Here is a 17,833-nt window from a genome sequence, read left to right as displayed (position 1 = left end):
ACACATTTTCCGTCAATTGTTCCGTCTGTCATGCTCACATCTCCAATGGTTGTACAGGTCTTCATTAACGTGGCTTCACTCCACATCAGCCACGCTGCTTTGCTAGCTAAAACACCGGTGTCGGCGCATAAGGACGCTGTCATAGCCTGTCAACGACGTTGATTAGCTGTGTATATACGAATGTGAATCGCGAGATTGGCTGGACTATGGGATAAGGTGGCATCGTTCTAATCCCATACAGGAGCAGCCAGTCACTTACTGACTAACACAGCAAAACAGAATTGTTAAAGTTTTAATTTTAATTTCAATTCAGGTTAGATTTGTTTTTTTTGTGCGCAACGCAGATTTTCTGTGCGCAGAGACCGTGCCAGCAGTGCGCAATTGCGCACGTGCGCAGCTTAGAGGGAACATTGCAGGTCAGTGCAGCCTAAACTCAAACCAGAATTTAAAAAGCGACGCATATTAATGTTGGTTCAGTCACATTTCTCTCTGAAGCATAGAGACTATCAGAGGTAGTCTGGTGGTGTATTCAACATCTATGTCACAGACACAGCGCCATCTAGTGAGAATATAGGAAAAATAGCAAGTCCATTACTACCAGCTCCGCCCATAACAAAGTTAAAGTCGTTGCCGACCACGCTGGAGACGCCTTTACATTAAAACCTGCGCTCTGTACCGAAGAGCACAATTTGACGGCATTATCAAGCAAAGAGGTCGTATTTCGGTGAGTCATTAAAACCAAACCCTGGAAAATGGCGGAGAAATTCGCACTTTTTGAAAACTATCTGAGCTGCCATGTGTGTTCAGAGACTTTCAGAGATCCTGTGTCTCTGAGCTGCGGCCACAGCTTCTGTTCAAGCTGCCTGCAGAAATTCTGGGAACAAGCTAAAAACAAAAACTGTCCCATTTGTAAAAGAAAATCTTCAAAGGATGAACCATCCATGATCTTTGCTCTCAAAGAACTTGCTGACTCCTTTGCTAAGAGGCAGAGTGAGAGCTCACGTGAGACAGAAAAAGAAAAGGAGGAAGAGAAGGAGGAGGTGGTGTGTGATAAACATCCAGACGTCCCTTACTGGTACTGTGAGGATGAAGACAGAGCTGTGTGTCCTGTGTGTGAGTTTTCTCTCCACCAGAGTCACAAAGTGGTTCCTGTAGAAGAAGCAGTCAGTGACCTGAAGGAGCAGCTGAAATCTGACTTAAAGTCTCTGCAGGACAAGAGGAACAAATACAAACAAGTGGAGAAAACATACAATGAAGTGATTCAACACTCCAAGAAGCAGCTGTTGTCCACAGAGAGGCAGATCAGAGCAGAGTTCAACAAGCTCCAGCAGTTCCTGAAAGAGGAAGAGGAGTCCAGACTGGCAGCTCTGAGGGAGGAAGAGGAGCAGAAGGGGAGGACTATCAGCAGAGAGGTGAAGATGATTGAGGAGCAGATCTCCTCTCTGTCAGACAGCATCTCTGCTGTTGAAGAAGAGCTGCAGAAAGACAGCGTGCCATTCCTCAGCAGTTATAAAGACACTCAGAGCAGAGCCCAGAGAGCTCAGTGTCAGATCCACAGCTGGTCTCAGGAGCACTGATAGATGTGGCCAAACACCTGGGCAACCTGTCCTTCAGAGTGTGGGAGAAGATGAAGGAGAAGGTCCACTTCAGTCCTGTCATTCTGGACCCAAACACTGCAAACTGCTGTCTCTATCTGTCTGATGATCTGACCAGTGTGAGACGTCGAGACACAGAGCAGCAGCTTCCTGATAATCCAGAGAGATACACTGAGTATGTCACTGTTTTTGGCTCTGAGGGCTTCAGCTCAGGGAAACACAGCTGGGATGTGGAGGTGGGAGACCATCCTGTCTGGATTGTGGGTTTAGTTAAAGAGTCAGTTGACAAAAATGAGCCATCTGCTTCACCAACATGTGGATTCTGGTGTTTAAGACATTACAGGAGAAAATACACTGATGGCGTTCGTCAGACTGTGACAGTGAAGAAGAGTCTCCAAAGGATCAGAGTCCAGCTGGACTATGACAGGGGGGAGGTGTCCTTCTATGACCCTGAAGACATGACTCACATCTACACTCACAGAGACACTTTCACTGAGAAACTCTTCCCATTTTTTAACATTGGAGAGGCAGGAGACGCCAAAACCTCTGATATCAAAATCTGTGAGACGGAGATTTCTTTGAAAACTGCAACGAGGTCTCTGTGAGTTTTTTGTTACAGCTTGTTTTGTGGTTGTTTGTTTTTCAATTTCGGTTACTCCTGTTGTTATCTTTTATGTGAAAAATTTCAGAAAGAAAAATTTAGTACCTGAAGCTTTTTATACAATAAGATACAAATTATTTTCAAAACACAGAGTAAAACAAAATCATAAATGTAATATTTTCTGTTTTGTTGCAAATTCAGTTTGAAGATGTTTAAAGTCATTAAGTGTTCATGAAGCTGTTTTTAAACATTTAATCAGTATAAAATAGATGTGACATTGATAAGCAAGCACTGATAAATGTCACTTTCTTTACCTTTATCAGGTATTTAGATCCATATCAGCTAATAACAGCATCGTGACAATTTGTGCTTCTAATGTCTGCTTTTAATACTTAACTGTCAGTGATTCATTTAAGTGATTTGCTTCATTTAAATGTGTTTCTTATAGCATGTTCTCCATTATGTTGCAAAATAAGCCAAACTGTGTACATTGGTGTAATAGTTCAGCCATGTTTTCTTTAAGAACGTGTCATTGCAGAATAATGTTGACTGTCTGACATTTATTCAGTTGTATTCATACAAACTAAAGTTCATTCTTTCTTTTTTAGATTGTTCCTAAGTTCTGTGTAAATTGCTTTGTCAGATACAGACACTGTTTTCTTTGCTACTGACTGACCCAAAACATTTATTTCATAATTGTTGAACATTTGTACAGTTGGAGCTGCTGTTTGTTCCAGTGTGTTTCTGTGAACTCTCACTTCATATTCCAGATCACATCAGCACATTCAGGATTTAGTCTTGTTAACTGTGGATTTCCTGTTTTTCACCTGCAGAGCAAATATGATGAAAATGTTGGAAACATGAGTTCACTGACTTCCTGGATTATTTTCTGTCAATAAAAATATCAAAGTCTGGCTGCGTTTTGATTTGTGTATAAACATCGAAGGAAATTTGATCTCTTAATTTTTATTGTTTAATTCTTACTGTATTCAAACGGTCCTTTTATTGGTAACACATTAACACATCTTGTTGAAGTTAGAGAAACACGTGCATCACCTAAGAGAATAAAGCAAAAATCTGAAGAATCAGAGAACTTAAGGATTAATGTTATTATACAGAAGAAATCTAAAGTGGCAATAAGAGACAAAAGGGAAAGTAAGAGGAGGAAACTTCATGTAGTTTATGTGTAGGGCTGCACAAAAACCTGTGTTTATTATTTAACTGTTGATAATTCAAACAGAATGCTGATTTATTAGAGGCATCAGTGTCATTTTAGTCCTCACTGTGCAGCCCTGATGTTGTTGGTCAGACTGTGACAGTGAAGAAGAGTCTCCAGAGGATCAGAGTCCAGCTGGACTATGACAGGGGGGAGGTGTCCTTCTATGACCCTGAAGACATGACTCACATCTACACTCACAGAGACACTTTCACTGAGAAACATTTAATATTGGAAAAGCAGGAGACGCCAAAACAGCTGATAATAACATGTTTTAGACTTTTAGAACTTTTCATCATAGTTCAGTGAGATCTCAGTGAATTTCTTTTCTTTGGTTTATTTTAAAGTTTTGTGTAAATTATTGTGAATGTATTTGTTTCATCTTTCAATCTTTGATCAATTCCATCAACTTCTTTCTATGTGAGAAAACACTAAAATATCTCTTGGAGTAAAAGAAATGTACAACATGAACTGCTGATGACTGAAACACAGAACAGTCATGTATTCATTTCTTGTCATTTAAGGTCAAGGGCCGTCACTACAGGCCTGCAGGCAGAAATCTGAGAAGCCTGATCTGAAACTTTTCTGTTAGTCACTCCAAATCACAGTGACTATGACTGACCAAAAACTATTTAAATAACAATTTGACTTCTTAATCTTTTGGTTGTTTCAGTGGCTGAAACACTAAAAATAATGTTTGTTTTTTTTGTCTTTTCCTTTTTTTGGACACCTGCTGTATTTGACAGCAATTTGAGTCTTTTTAATTATTATTATTGTTGCATGGAGAACATATGCCATAGGGACGATTTACAAAACTCACTGAAGATGTTATAATGAAAACACTGAACATTTTGAAAGCAGTTGACACTGAGTCTTATGCACATCCAGAGTCTCAATGAAAACCTCATCAGGTAAGTGATGATAACAAATACTAAAGCTGAGAACATTTCCTCTGTATTTTTGTTAATTTTAATTATTGTTCAAAGTTAAAAAATAATAATGATAATGGTTGGTTTTGTTTTGTTTTACTCTTTAGAAGTCCAGATTTTATATTTTTGATGAAACTTTTATTTTCATTATCTACCTTTTACTTTAACTGTTTAACTACCACATAAAGACAACAAAGATGAGCAAATACTAAAGGTTAGAAAATTTCCTCTGAATTTTTATTTGATACTAATTAGTCTTGCCAACTGTGGAGTTCAAGTTTTTCACCTGATGAACAAATATTGTGAAAATATCAGAAAAACAAGTTCATTAATCTCCTGTTTTTTTTCTGTCAGTAAAATACACCAAAGCCTGGCTGCAGTCTGATGTGTCTGTAAACACAGAAGGACACTGAACTTTCTATTTAAACTGTCATTTTATTGATAACACCTTAACACATTTTCTTGAAGTTAGAGAAACACGTGAAGCACGTAAGAGAACAGAGCAATAATCAGAAGAATCAGAGAACTAGAGGATTAATATTATTATACAGAAGAAACCCAAAGTGACAAAAAGAGACAAAGGGAAAGTAGAAAGAGCCAACTGCAGAGAAATGATGGAACAAGGCTGGAAACAGAGGGAGTGGGGAAAGAGTGAAAGACACCCTATGAAGAGAAGCCGGCTCAGTGTTGTCAGTGCAGCTCAGTCAGTGACTGTAAAAAGAAGATGGCAGAAGTTCAGAGTGGCTCCAGCTCATGTCAGTGATGCTTCATCCGACTAAATAACAGGAAGGCAGCAGAGCTCACACTGGCCTCAAGAGGAGGGCACTTCATGCAGTTTATATGTAGGGCTGCACAATGAATCACTGTTCCTTATTTCACCTTTGATAATTCACACAGAATGATGATTTATTAGAGGCATCAGTGCCATTTTAGTCCTAACTGTGCAGCCCTGATCAATAATCTGAATGGAAGCTGGTTCTTCTTCTACACTGATGAACTGCTGATGTCTCTGACTGGATTGTCTGTTTGATCTAAAGTTATTCTGCAGCTACATTAGAAGCATCAAGCTGCCGTCAGTGTGTGTTTGTGCTTTATTCTGTGTGACAGCGCCCCCTGCTGGAGCATCTTTACTCTTTGAAGCAGCAGTGACTCTTGGTGCTGACGGTCACTCAGCTATGTACAAAAGGCAGCCAGTCTGCACTGGCAACACAGAGCCCCATAGAGAAGCATGCCAAATAATCATCATCACATCATCATCATTTGAGGCGACCGTGGCTCAGGGGGTTGGGAAGGGCACCTGTAACCGGAAGGTCGCCGGTTCGATCCCCGGCCTCTCTGTCCTGGTCGTTGTGTCCTTGGGCAAGACACTTTACCCTACCGCCTACTGGTGTTGGCCAGAGGGGCCGATGGCGCGATATGGCAGCCTCGCTTCTGTCAGTCTGCCCCAGGGCAGCTGTGGCTACAACCGTAGCTTGCCTCCACCAGTGTGTGAGAGTGAATGAATAATGTCATTGTAAAGCCAAAGGAGTTTGCAAAGAAAAAGCGTCTGGACTTCTTTAAGTTGCTTGAAGACGTTTCACCTCTCATCCGAGAAGCTTCTTCAGTTCTAAGGTCAAATGGCCGAGAGTCCCAGATTTTAAACCCAGTGGGAGTATCCCCCCAAGGAGGGACAAAGGACCCCCTGGTGATCCTCTAATCACATGCGCCCAGGTGTGAAAGCGGGTGTGGGACCTAATCAGCCAGGGTTTCGGGTGAGCCCATTGTGAAACCTGGCCCCACCTTGTCATGTGAATTCCTGAGGTCAGATGGCCCAGGATGTGAGTGGGCGTTAAGGCGTCTGGGGAGGGAACTCAAAACTGGATTATAGATGGCAGACAGATGGTGTCATAAACCACCGCCTCTGTTCAAAGATGGTCGCTCACAGTGGACATAGATGGCCTCTTTCACTCCTCTTTCAAACCATCTGTCCTCTCTGTCCAAAATGTGAACATTGGCATCCTCGAAAGAGTGTCCTTTATCCTTAAGATGCAGATGAACTGCTGAGTCTTGTCCTGTGGAGGTGGCTCTTCTATGTTGTGCCATGCGCTTGTGAAGTGGCTGTTTGGTCTCTCCAATGTAGAGGTCTGGGCATTCCTCGCTGCACTGTACAGCATACACCACCACGTTGTTAAGTCTGTGTTTTGGAGTTTTGTCTTTCGGGTGAACCAGTTTGTGTCTGAGTGTGTTGCTGGGTCTGAAGTACACTGGGATGTCGTGCTTGGAGAAAACTCTCCTGAGTTTCTCTGATACACCGCTACATAGGGGATGACAACGTTGTTGCGTCTGTCTTTCTTATCCTCCCTCGCTGGTGTCTGATCTTCTTTTCTGTGCATCTTTGCTGACTTTATGAACGCCCAGTTCGGATAACCGCATGTTTTCAGTGCTTCCTTTACATGTGTGTGTTCCTTCTTTTCCTTCAGGCTTAGAGGAACATGTTCTGCCCGGTGGTGTAGGGTCCTAATTACTCCAAGTTTGTGTTCCAGAGGGTGATGGGAGTCAAAGAGGAGGTACTGGTCCGTGTGTGTGGGCTTCCGGTAAACTTCAATGTTGAGGTTGCCATTCTCTTCAATGTGCACGGCGCAGTCCAGGAAAGGCAAGCAGTTGTCCTTTGTGTCTTCCCTGGTGAACTTGATGTTTTTATCCACGGCGTTAATGTGCGCAGTGAAGGATTCCACTTCTTGTGTCTTGATTTTGACCCAGGTGTCATCTACGTATCTGTACCAGTGGCTGGGTACTCTCCCTTTAAAAGAGCCAAGAGCCTTTCTTTCCACTTCCTCCATGTAAAGGTTGGCTACAATAGGTGACACGGGGGAGCCCATGGCACAGCCATGTTTTTGTCTGTAGAAGCCTTTGAGTTCCCTCCCCAGACGCCTTAACGCCCACTCACATCCTGGGCCATCTGACCTCAGGAATTCACATGACAAGGTGGGGCCAGGTTTCACAATGGGCTCACCCGAAACCCTGGCTGATTAGGTCCCACACCGCTTTCACACCTGGGCGCATGTGATTAGAGGATCACCAGGGGTCCTTTGTCCCTCCTTGGGGATACTCCCACTGGGTTTAAAATCTGGGACTCTCGGCCATTTGACCTTAGAACTGAAGAAGCTTCTCGGATGAGAGGTGAAACGTCTTCAAGCAACTTAAAGAAGTCCAGACGCTTTTTCTTTGCAAACTCCTTTGACTACGATGACCTGGATGACTGAGAACCTTCACAGACGTCATTGTAAAGCGCTTTGGGTGCCTTGAAAAGCGCTATATAAATCCAATGCATTATTATAACTGTCAACTTCCTCATAGTCATCCTCAGTGCTATAATCTATATATAATATTCCTTATCATTATAATCATCTTGAGACAAAAATAGTTTTATGCACTTAAAAAGCTGAGAAAATAGAGAGAGAAAGGTCGAGTATACCAGCATTTAGTAGAAAATAAAGCAAAACCAAAGTAAAAACAAGTAAAAACAAGTGTCCTGTTGACTGTTTGTTTTAGAGCAGGGTGAAACCGGTTTATGGGACGAGACATGAGTGCAGTACAACATGTCAGCTGCTCAGTGTGAAAAAAATAAAAACCTTTATTTAACAAAATTTTCACCATCTCAAAAGATGTGATAACATTATAAGCTGTAAGGTGACAAATGTTCTGCCTTATTAATTCTAATTAAAAGTTACATAAAGTACATTATAAACTGTACATGATACTTATTTAGGTCACAGCAAATATAAAGCCACAGCTTTTTTTTTTTTTTAAATAGCCTCTTTTTAAAGTTATGTGATTAGGTTCAATCTTGGTTGTTTAACATATTCTCAGAAGAGAGAATGGGATATTAAAGTGGGGAGTGATGCATCTTTCCCAATACATAAATTATTGGTCTTTAAATACTAATTTTGATAAACTTCAGTTGGAAAAAACTTCATGTCACCTCACACTTTATAATGTCCTGGGTTCAGATCCATGCTGGGGGCTTTCTTTGTGGAGTTTGCTGTCACCTGTCCAGAGTGTAGCCGACCTTTAAACCTGACTCCTGGGATAGGTTCCAACACTCTGCCCCCAAATATATAAACAATTTCAGTACTACAGCTGTTGTATAAAACATAAGAAAATTGCAAAATCCATTTCTTCACCAGTGTGTAGCTGTGGTAGGGTACCACAAGTGTTTTGATTTACAAAGAGTGAAAACTGATAACAAAAAGACCTCACAGTGAAATGTTGAAAGGGGTGTGTGGAATTACAGGGATTATTTTACATAACCATCATCTTATCATTGCATTAATTATCATTTCATCGAAGTGTTTATTGAAGCTGCTGGCATTATGTTATAATTTATATTATAGGGGTTATCATAATCAAATATTAACATTTTTATTACAGGTGCAGTTATAACTACTTTAAAATGATTGAGTTAAATATATATGTATCATAACTCATATGCTGAGTATATTGTTACAGTAAAATAGTAGCTGAGCAAAGGCCTGAATGTATTCAGCTTCTTGTGGTATTTGAGTTTGCTTAGTTACAGGTGACGGAAGGATGTCCAGCCCATGGTGGCCTCAAAAGCCTTAGGTCATCACCATATTCGGAAGAGTATGCCACAAGGAGGAACCTCTATGTTGCATTTAATTCTTAAAATACATGAATGTTCTGTACATGCAAATTATGTGCTTGTAAGCGCAAGAAGGGGCGTTACAATACCCTGATGTTATAAAGCAATCTAGAGTGTATTTTGGTAGAGATGTACAACTGCTTTGCAGTTTGCACCTCTCCACGCTTTCGTGCATTCATTAAAATCAATTGTTTGAACGGCCTTTTCTGGACTATCATTGTTTTACTCTCATCCTCAATTTCGAACCCGTAACATTTGGTGCATTGGCCGAGGGTTGAGGGAGAAAAGGTGGAGGTTGAGACTAGAGATGGCACGATACCACTTTTTATGTCCGATACCGATACCGATATCATAAATTTGGATATCTGCCGATACCGATATGAATCCGATATAGTGCGTTTTTAATCAATAAAACTGTTTTTAATATCTTGCTGCATTTTGTATAAGTTCATACTCAAGTTTAAATAAACAATAACACTAAAGCTATTCTGTTATACCTGTATGTAAAAATACACTGCACCCAAAATATTTTATAGTTCAGCAACACTGATCAATCTAATAAACTTAAACCTACTCCATCCTCCCTATTCTGGTATTTTAAAGAGTACTTAGCAGAAATATTAAGCAACCTAACTAATAGGGTTGCAAACTCCCAGCAAAAAAAATAGGGAACCACCCCCACCCTCCACGTCATGATGCTTAATCGATGTAATCAACTTTAATTTGATGCAGGGTGAAAAAAATGCACAGAATTAAATTATTTTTCAAGAATAATTAAATAGATTCAACATCTTTCTTCAACAGAATTGCAGACTGCACAGATGGTATCTTCCCAAAGGAAAAAGTACTATAGCTTACTAGGGTATATTAGACTTAACAGTTACTATATACAGTAATGGACTTCTATACATTTTACATCAGATTAAAACTTTGGGTGTAAGATTCAGATAATTATTTATTAAAAGCTAGACATTTTAAATGAGAATAAGAAAGAAAAGTATGTCTTTGTGCCCCTTTTCCCTGTTAATGCCCTATCGGCCCCTGGCTACACTTTGCTAGATCCGCCCTGCACAGTTACCAGCCGTCAGCTACGTAGAAAAGGATCCTGGTGTAGAAAGTAATATTAAATAAATTCTAACAACAGCTTATCAAGGTTAAACGTGCTGCTGTTGTTCCGCCGCTGGTTTCCTCTTTCTGGTGCAAAGTGGGCCAAAAACAAAGAAGAGAGATGGACTCGCGACAGAAAAGCCGATCAGCTGATCATTAAGCAGTTTCACGATTGAAGTAGCGGCAGGAAGGTGAGGGAGAGAGAGAGAGAGGCAGTCGCTCCATATATCGGTTGTTAAGCTTAACATGGGAACGCTTTACAAACATTCAGAGATGAACTTACACACTTGCTTTACTTCTCTCTGGGATAACTTCCTCGGAGATGAAATGCTGGTTTGGTAGCGAGGCTACAAATACACACAGCCGCTCTATCATGTGATGCACACTGCTCCAACGTGCTACGGTTATGAGCCGAGTTACACCGTGTCGCAAGTTTTGTGAGGTGTTTTTTTTTTATATTTAATGTATCGGATTACATTTTTAATTTCGCACCGATATCCGATCCAGTAATTTACGTCAGTATCGGACCGATACCGATACGTAATATCGGATCGGTCCATCTCTAGTTGAGACTGAGAGGGTCCAAGGTGCTCAAACAGGCAGACACGAGTCAGTGGTCGAAGTGAGTGGACATAAGCCGGCTTATTCAAAGGTAAGGCACTACCTGTTGAATTATTTCCAAACAGTGCTGAATTGGTTCTGACAAAATTGAAAGTCTACTCACTGAAAATTACTGGTAAAGGTCTGTTTTGGTTTTGGTGAAAATCTCATGAGAATTGAAGTTGAAGTAATGATAATGTAAGGTTAAGTGACAGTACTGATTAAAGGAAATGCAGTTGGACTGCTAAGGAAAGAGAATTTAAAGTAGTTGGACTACTGAATTTAGGATTATAGGTCATTTGGAAACTGTGTATGCTAATACAGTCATAATTGAATATAAAGCTGGGCTTGGACATCAATAAAGTTGGTTTTGTGGTCTCGTAGGATGTCTTTAAAATACATATAAATTATTCTAGAACGGAACTGTGGGAAGTTCTAAGAAAGTGCAGTGTTCGGAGGTGACGCTCCAAATTTCCTGAGGACGCTCAGGATTTTCCGTTGGACGGGATAGTCCGATTGGCAATCGTGGACAACTGGGGACGGTCCAAAATAGCTACTGATTGGATCAGTTGACCGTTTGGAACGGTGTTTGCACTTTTTTGGGTAGTAAAGGTTGGACCTTGGGCGTTGGGCGCTTTTAAATTTACTTAGGAACTTTAGCAATTAGACCAGACACAGGTTGGACCTGATACTGGGTCATTGATTATCAAAAACTTGGAGTTTGTCCCTTGGAGGGTTAATGCAAATTTGTCTAAATTAGGTAGGTTGGGCAATTTAAGGCCTTGTAAATACTATTTAATTTATCAGACGTCTCTATGTTATAATTTCTTTGTTTGTGTATAGGCTTTGCCTGTCACAGGCACTGCAGCCGGCTGGTTATTTTGAGAGTGTGTCTGTGTCTATGTAAATGAGATGCCTGTGACATATTTAGAGTGACATTTCCTGTTTACTAATGAGTAACTAATGACTGACTGCAGAGACTGGGTTAAGGACGACTTATATTGGTGTTTTAAGGGAAGAATTGCTTTTATTTCTACTTTGTTGGCATTACGGTTGTTAAATCGATGACTACTTTATGATACATGTCTGTCTCATTTTGCATGTGTGCGAGTGGCTTTCAAATGTAGTTTTGTAATGTAACCTGTACACTCCATGGAGGAAACAGACCATGGAGTTTTGGAAGAAGATAGCAGAGATATGACTGGCTTTACGTTTAGTCTTGTGTTGACTCCAATAACGGATGGTCAGACAGGGCTGGTTGAAACAGAGGTGCGTGTTTGCTGTGAAATAGGGGCCACTGACCATGACTCAAAACACAAAGGCTGTGAGATTAAAATTACTGTGAGTAACGGTTTGACTTTTGACTAGGGAAATAATATGCTTACTTTTGGGTCTAGGAAGATATTTGACCTTCAGTGATGTTATGAGAGGTTTCAGTTTTCTTTTTCTTTTTCTTTTGACTTGCTCTTTCTGATCATGGAAGGCATGTCCAAAATACTCGTATGAAAGCGTATTTTGTGTGATTTTAACTGTGTGAATGCTGTCAGTATTTGATTTGAGTGACTGGGTGATTTGTCTGAGTAAGTGAAAAGGGGAAGTCTGAGAGAGAGAAAGGCAGTGCGTGTGAGACGATTTATGGCGTCTGAAAGAGGTTAGAGCATTTAAAAGGTGTGTATGGAATAAAGGAGTGTGAAATATATTTCTTGTGTGATGAAAAGTAGGATGTGCTAAAGTTTGAAAGTGTTTTTAATTCAAGAAAACAAAAACAAAGGAGTTAGATTAGTTTGAGGAACAGGAAATATTGCTCTGTGTACCGGGGCTGCAGCGACAGGAAATAGTGAACAGGAACTGTGCATGCCCATATATGGGAACTGAGTGTGTACAGAAAGAACACAGAGAGAGATTTAACTCTAGGCATATGAAGCAAATGAAGCCTTTAAGAAAAAATGAATATAATACTAATTATATGGTTTAGTGTGTCAATACAGGTGGGCGTCTTTCAACTTTGCAACCTTGAGTTCAGCAGCAGAAAAGTAGATTAAAAGAATTGGGAAAATAAGCCAGTCTTTGGCTCGAAATTGTGCGGCTGGATCTCTCACTTTGTCCCTGAAGCGGAGAAGAAGTTCAAAGGACAGTCAATCGCCTGATGAAGACCGATAGAACATCGTGGACTTGAATACAGCAGGCAAACGACAGTGCCACTGATCCAGTAACACTGATGACGACTGACGACCAGCAGCAGCATGTAAGTGTAATGTAACATGTACTGTGAAAATACAGGCTGGGCAGTTGAACAGTGGGATAAAGAATTGTGGAAGAGCACTACACATTGAGTGATATTTTGCCATGCTGGGACTTAATCTGAAAGAAAGACTGTAAAGAAACAGAGAAGAAGACAACAGCTGAGTTGAGACTGTGTTTGCGGGAGCTTTGAAGCCCTAACAGGACATTGTGCAGAGAGGACCAGTGAGAGATGAAGCTGGACGAGTTTGACTGCGAGAAGATAGGAGATGATTGGATTGAAAATTGAAACCTGAACTCATGAATTGTTTAGGGATGTCCACCATAGCATAACAAAGAGGTAAACATTAGAAAAGGTAAGAATAATGAAAGAAATAATTGTCATTACCTTAATGAATAGAAAACACACATACAAATTGTTACATGTGAGATTATTTTTGAAATGAATCAGAAGTGGGATAGTTTGAATCTAGAGCTCAGTGAAAAGATGCATAAATTAAATATGAATACATGAAAATGCAATGAATACATAAGGATGCAATGAAGAAGCAGCTTACATTCAATTAACATAAAACGCAAGGAAGAACACACGCGTACATACATGGCATAATTGGTATTTTGACTAGAAAAGAGAAGTGGGTCGTTTAGGCGTCCGTGATAATAATGAAAATGTTTTAGTTTGTTATTTTTAGGGGCAAGCAGACCTGGACCAATTCTCCAGATCCAGGAGTCAGACGAAACTACAGGTTAAGATGAATGGACATGTTAAGGCAAGTTTCTGGTTGAATTGTTTACAGTGTCCAGGAACCTGACAGCAAGCCCTAACTGGTGGTGGAAGACCAGCAGGGCTTTATTTAAGGTGGGAGATCAAAAGTCTGGGTTAGTAATTCGGGAAGGAGAAACTGACTGTTTAACTGGAGAATGGGAAAGTGTCTGTGAGACTGTGAAGCCATATATGCAAAATAGCACACACAAACATACGCAATGAAGATCGGCTTGCTACTTGTATGAGTGATAGAATGGTGTGAATGTTGAATAAACGGATTAAACTAGTTTAAAAGGGTGACTTAGCAGTGCTTTTGCACTGAGTGATCAAAACAAGTGATTAGTATAGAAAGAAAATGAAAATAATTCAATAATGTGATGAAGTTTAAAAAAGTATTTCTTTTGCCAAGTTAAATTGTTGAGATATGGCTGAGTATGCAAAAAGTTCGAAAACTCGTGTGAATGTGGACAGAGGAGCTTGCTGTGTGTGTGTGATTGAGGCCTTAAAGGAGGGGTAGATTGTTCAGAGGTGCAAATTTGATTAGGAGGTTTATAAATCAGTGTTGACACATTGTTGTAAGGTGTTAGGCTGAATCTAAGTATGGTGAAGTGTCTAAGGGGACATGGCTGTGTGTAAAACGGTGCAGTTTGGACAAGGTTTTCAGTGCGTTGAATGGGTGAAATTTAAGATGGTTTAAGATTTTTGGGGCTGTTGTTTTCATTTTAATAGAGGGAGTTTTGATAAACATGGACATGTCTAAAAGGGCCCATAGTTTCTATAACAGTGCACTTAGAAAAAAACCTGTCAGGTGATTTTGTTTTGTGTTTTGATGAGCTAATAATCAGCTCTCTCTTTTCTTTTTTTGTTCTAAGCAGGCCTGCAAAAGAGTGGATAACAGCGCTGAAAATTCTCGGTGACCTTCTCCAGATTACAATAGGCAGAGGAGAAGGCTAACTCTCTGTCTAAAAAGGATTGCCATGAGCCAATCCAGTCCAAAAGCAGAAAGAACTATTTTCTTAAAAACAAAGTAAAACAAATAAATGAGTTGATGTTGCTGAGAGTGAAGACTGAATATTTGCGAGATAGTCTCCACTGTCAGCAATACCTGATGGTAATGCGTGTGAGTGAATGTGTGTGTAAATGGATGGTGACTGGACGGACCAGGCAGACCATAGGTTGGACCGACTGGACACTGACAAAAGACTGGACTAAGGTTGGACACATGACTGATAATTGTTCTGTTTTAACTTTTCTGTTATAACACAGGTTGGATCATAAGTGGAAAACTGAGTATAAAAGGTGATGTTCTGGTTAACACACAGGCTTTTGTTTATAGGACGTTTCAAGGATGCAGGCTGTGGATGGAGCTAAGAAAGGATTTGACATGATGATTAATTTGATTTCATTCCTTAAATACAGGTTTGAAGGGCCGGAGCATGTATGCCTAATATGATAGGACTAACCTTTTTCTTTTAATTTCCTAAGCTTGAGTGAAGGATTTTGAGTTTGTAACACATGAGATGTGTCACAAAAAGGGGGGTGTTAATATATGCGATTAGCTACAGAAGACCCGTATGAAAAGAACATCGAGGGAACAGTTTACCCTGCCCGGGATAGGGTTACGGGGCCCCGCCCTGGAGCCAGGCCGGGAGGGTGCCCGAGGGCGGCGTCTGGTGGCCGGGCCTTGGTCCATGGGGCCCGGCCGGGCACAGCTCGAAGAGGAGACATGGGCCCATCCTCCCATGAGGCCCACCACCCGCAGGAGGCGCCATAGGGGTCGGGTGCAATGTGTGTCGGGCGGCCAGGAGCGGAGGCCCTGGCGGACCGATCCCGGCTGCCAAGACTGGCAATAGGGACATGGAATGTCACCTCTCTGGTGGGGAAGGAGCCTGAATTAGTGCGTGAGGTTGAGAAGTACCGGCTAGATATAGTCGGGCTCACCTCACGCATGGCTTGGGCTCTGGAACTAGTCTCCTGGAGAGGGGCTGGACTCTGTCTCAGTCTGGAGTTGCCCCTGGTGAGAGGCGGCGGGCTGGGGTGGGTATTCTAATATCCCCGGCTTGCTGCCGATGCGTTGGGGTTTTTCCCGGTGGATGAGAGGGTTTGTTCCCTGCGCCTCAGGGTCAGGGAACGGGTCCTGACTGTCATCTGCGCTTATGCGCCGAGTGGCAGTTCAGAGTACCCAGCCTTCTTAGAGTCCCTGGGGGTGCTGGAAGGTGCCCCACCTGGAGACTCTGTTGTCCTACTGGGAGACTTCAATGCTCACGTGGGTAACGACAGCGAGACCTGGAGGCGTGATTGGGAGGAACGGCCTCCTGATCTGAACCCCGAGTGGTGTTTTGTTATTGGACTTCTGTGCAAATCACAGTTTGGCCATAACGAACACCTTGTTCGAACATAAGAGTGTCCATAAGTGCACGTGGCACCAGGATGCTCTAGGCCGCAGGTCGATGATCGATTTTGTAATCGTATCACCAGACCTGCGACCATATGTTCTGGACACTCGGGTAAAGAGAGGGGCTGAGCTGTCAACTGATCACCACCTGGTGGTGAGTTGGATCAGGTGGCGGGGAGGACGCTGGACAGACCCGGTGCACCTAAACGGCGTGGTGAGGGTGTGCTGGGAACGTCTAGCAGAGGCCCCAGTCCGCGAGATCTTCAACGCACACCTCCGGCAGAGCTTCAACAACATTCCGAGGGAGACTGGGGACATTGAGTCCGAATGGACCATGTTCAGCGTCTCCATTGCCGGGCTGCTGCATTGAGCTGCGGCCGCAAGGTGGTTGGTGCCTGCCGTGGTGGTAATCCCCGAACCAAATGGTGGACACCAGAGGTGAAGGGAGCCACCAGGCTGAAGAAGGAGTCCTATCGGGCTTGGTTAGGCCTGTGGGACTCCAGAGGCAGCTGACAGGTATCGACAGGCCAAGCGGAATGCGGCTCAGGCAGTGGCTGAAGCAAAAACTCGGGTGTGGGAGGAGTTCGGAGAGGCCATGGAAAAAGACTTTCGGACTGCCTCGAAGAGATTCTGGCAAACCGTCAGGCGTCTCAGGAGGGGAAAGCGGTGCTCTACCTGCACTGTGTATAGTGCTGGCGGTGCGCTGCTGACGTCGACTGAGAAAATTGTCAGGCGGTGGAAGGAATACTGAGGACCTCCTTAATCCCACTGACACGTCTTCCGAGGAGGAAGCAGAGTCTGGGGATGAGGGAATGACCCGCCAATTTCTGGGGTCGAGGTCACTGAGGCAGTTAAACAACTCCTCGGTGGCAGAGCCCCTGGTGTTGATGAGGTCCGCCCGAGTTCCTGAAGGCTCTGGACGTTGTAGGCTGTCCTGGTTGACACGCCTCTACAATGTTGCGTGGAGATCAGGGGCAGTACCCTGGACTGGCAGACCGGGGTGGTGGTCCCCATCTTTAAGAAGGGAGACCGGAGGGTGTGTTCCAACTACAGGGGATCACACTCCTCAGCCTCCTGGGAAAGTCTATGCCAGGGTGCTGGAAAGGAGAGTTCGTCCGTTAGTCGAACCTCGGATACAGGAGGAACAATGCGGTTTTCGTCCTGGTCGCGGAACACTGGACCAGCTCTTTATCCTCTCGAGGATACTTGAGGGTGCATGGGAGTTTGCCCAACCAGTCTACATGTGTTTTGTGGACTTGGAGAAGGCATTCGACCGTGTCCCTCGGGGTGCCCTGTGGGAGGTGTTGCGGGAGTATGGGGTGTCTGGCCCACTGTTACGGGCCATTCGATCCCTATACAACCGTTGCAAGAGTTTGGTTCGCATTGCCGGCAATAAGTCGGACTTGTTTCCGGTGGGCGATGGGCTCCGCCAGGGCTGCCCTTGTCACCGATTCTGTTCATAATTTTTATGGACAGGATTTCTAGGCGCAGCCAAGTGGCGGAGGGCTTTCACTTGGTGGCCTCAGAATCTCATCTCTGCTTTTGCGGATGATGTGGTTCTGATGGCTTCATCGGTGGGGGCCTCCAGCTCGCACTGGAACGGTTCGCAGCCGAGTGTGAAGCAGCGGGAATGAGGATCAGCACCTCCAAATCTGAGGCCATGGTTCTCAGCCGGAAAAGGGTGGAGTGCCCACTCCGGTCGGGATGAGTTCCTGCCCCAAGTGGAGGAGTTCAAGTATCT

The 17,833-nt window shown here is 42.9% G+C and overlaps 1 pseudogene; it reads left to right on the top strand.

The window, feature by feature from the left end:
• Positions 1 to 499: 499 nt before the first annotated feature.
• On the top strand, positions 500 to 2,725 carry LOC120443035 (annotated as a pseudogene).
• The last annotated feature ends 15,108 nt before the right edge of the window (positions 2,726 to 17,833 follow it).

Source organism: Oreochromis aureus, linkage group 12, assembly GCF_013358895.1.
Source record: "Oreochromis aureus strain Israel breed Guangdong linkage group 12, ZZ_aureus, whole genome shotgun sequence".
In the NCBI taxonomy this organism is placed as follows: domain Eukaryota; kingdom Metazoa; phylum Chordata; class Actinopteri; order Cichliformes; family Cichlidae; genus Oreochromis; species Oreochromis aureus.
The sequence above is the reverse complement of the archived record's forward strand: the minus strand, read 5'-3'. Positions and strand labels throughout refer to the sequence as shown.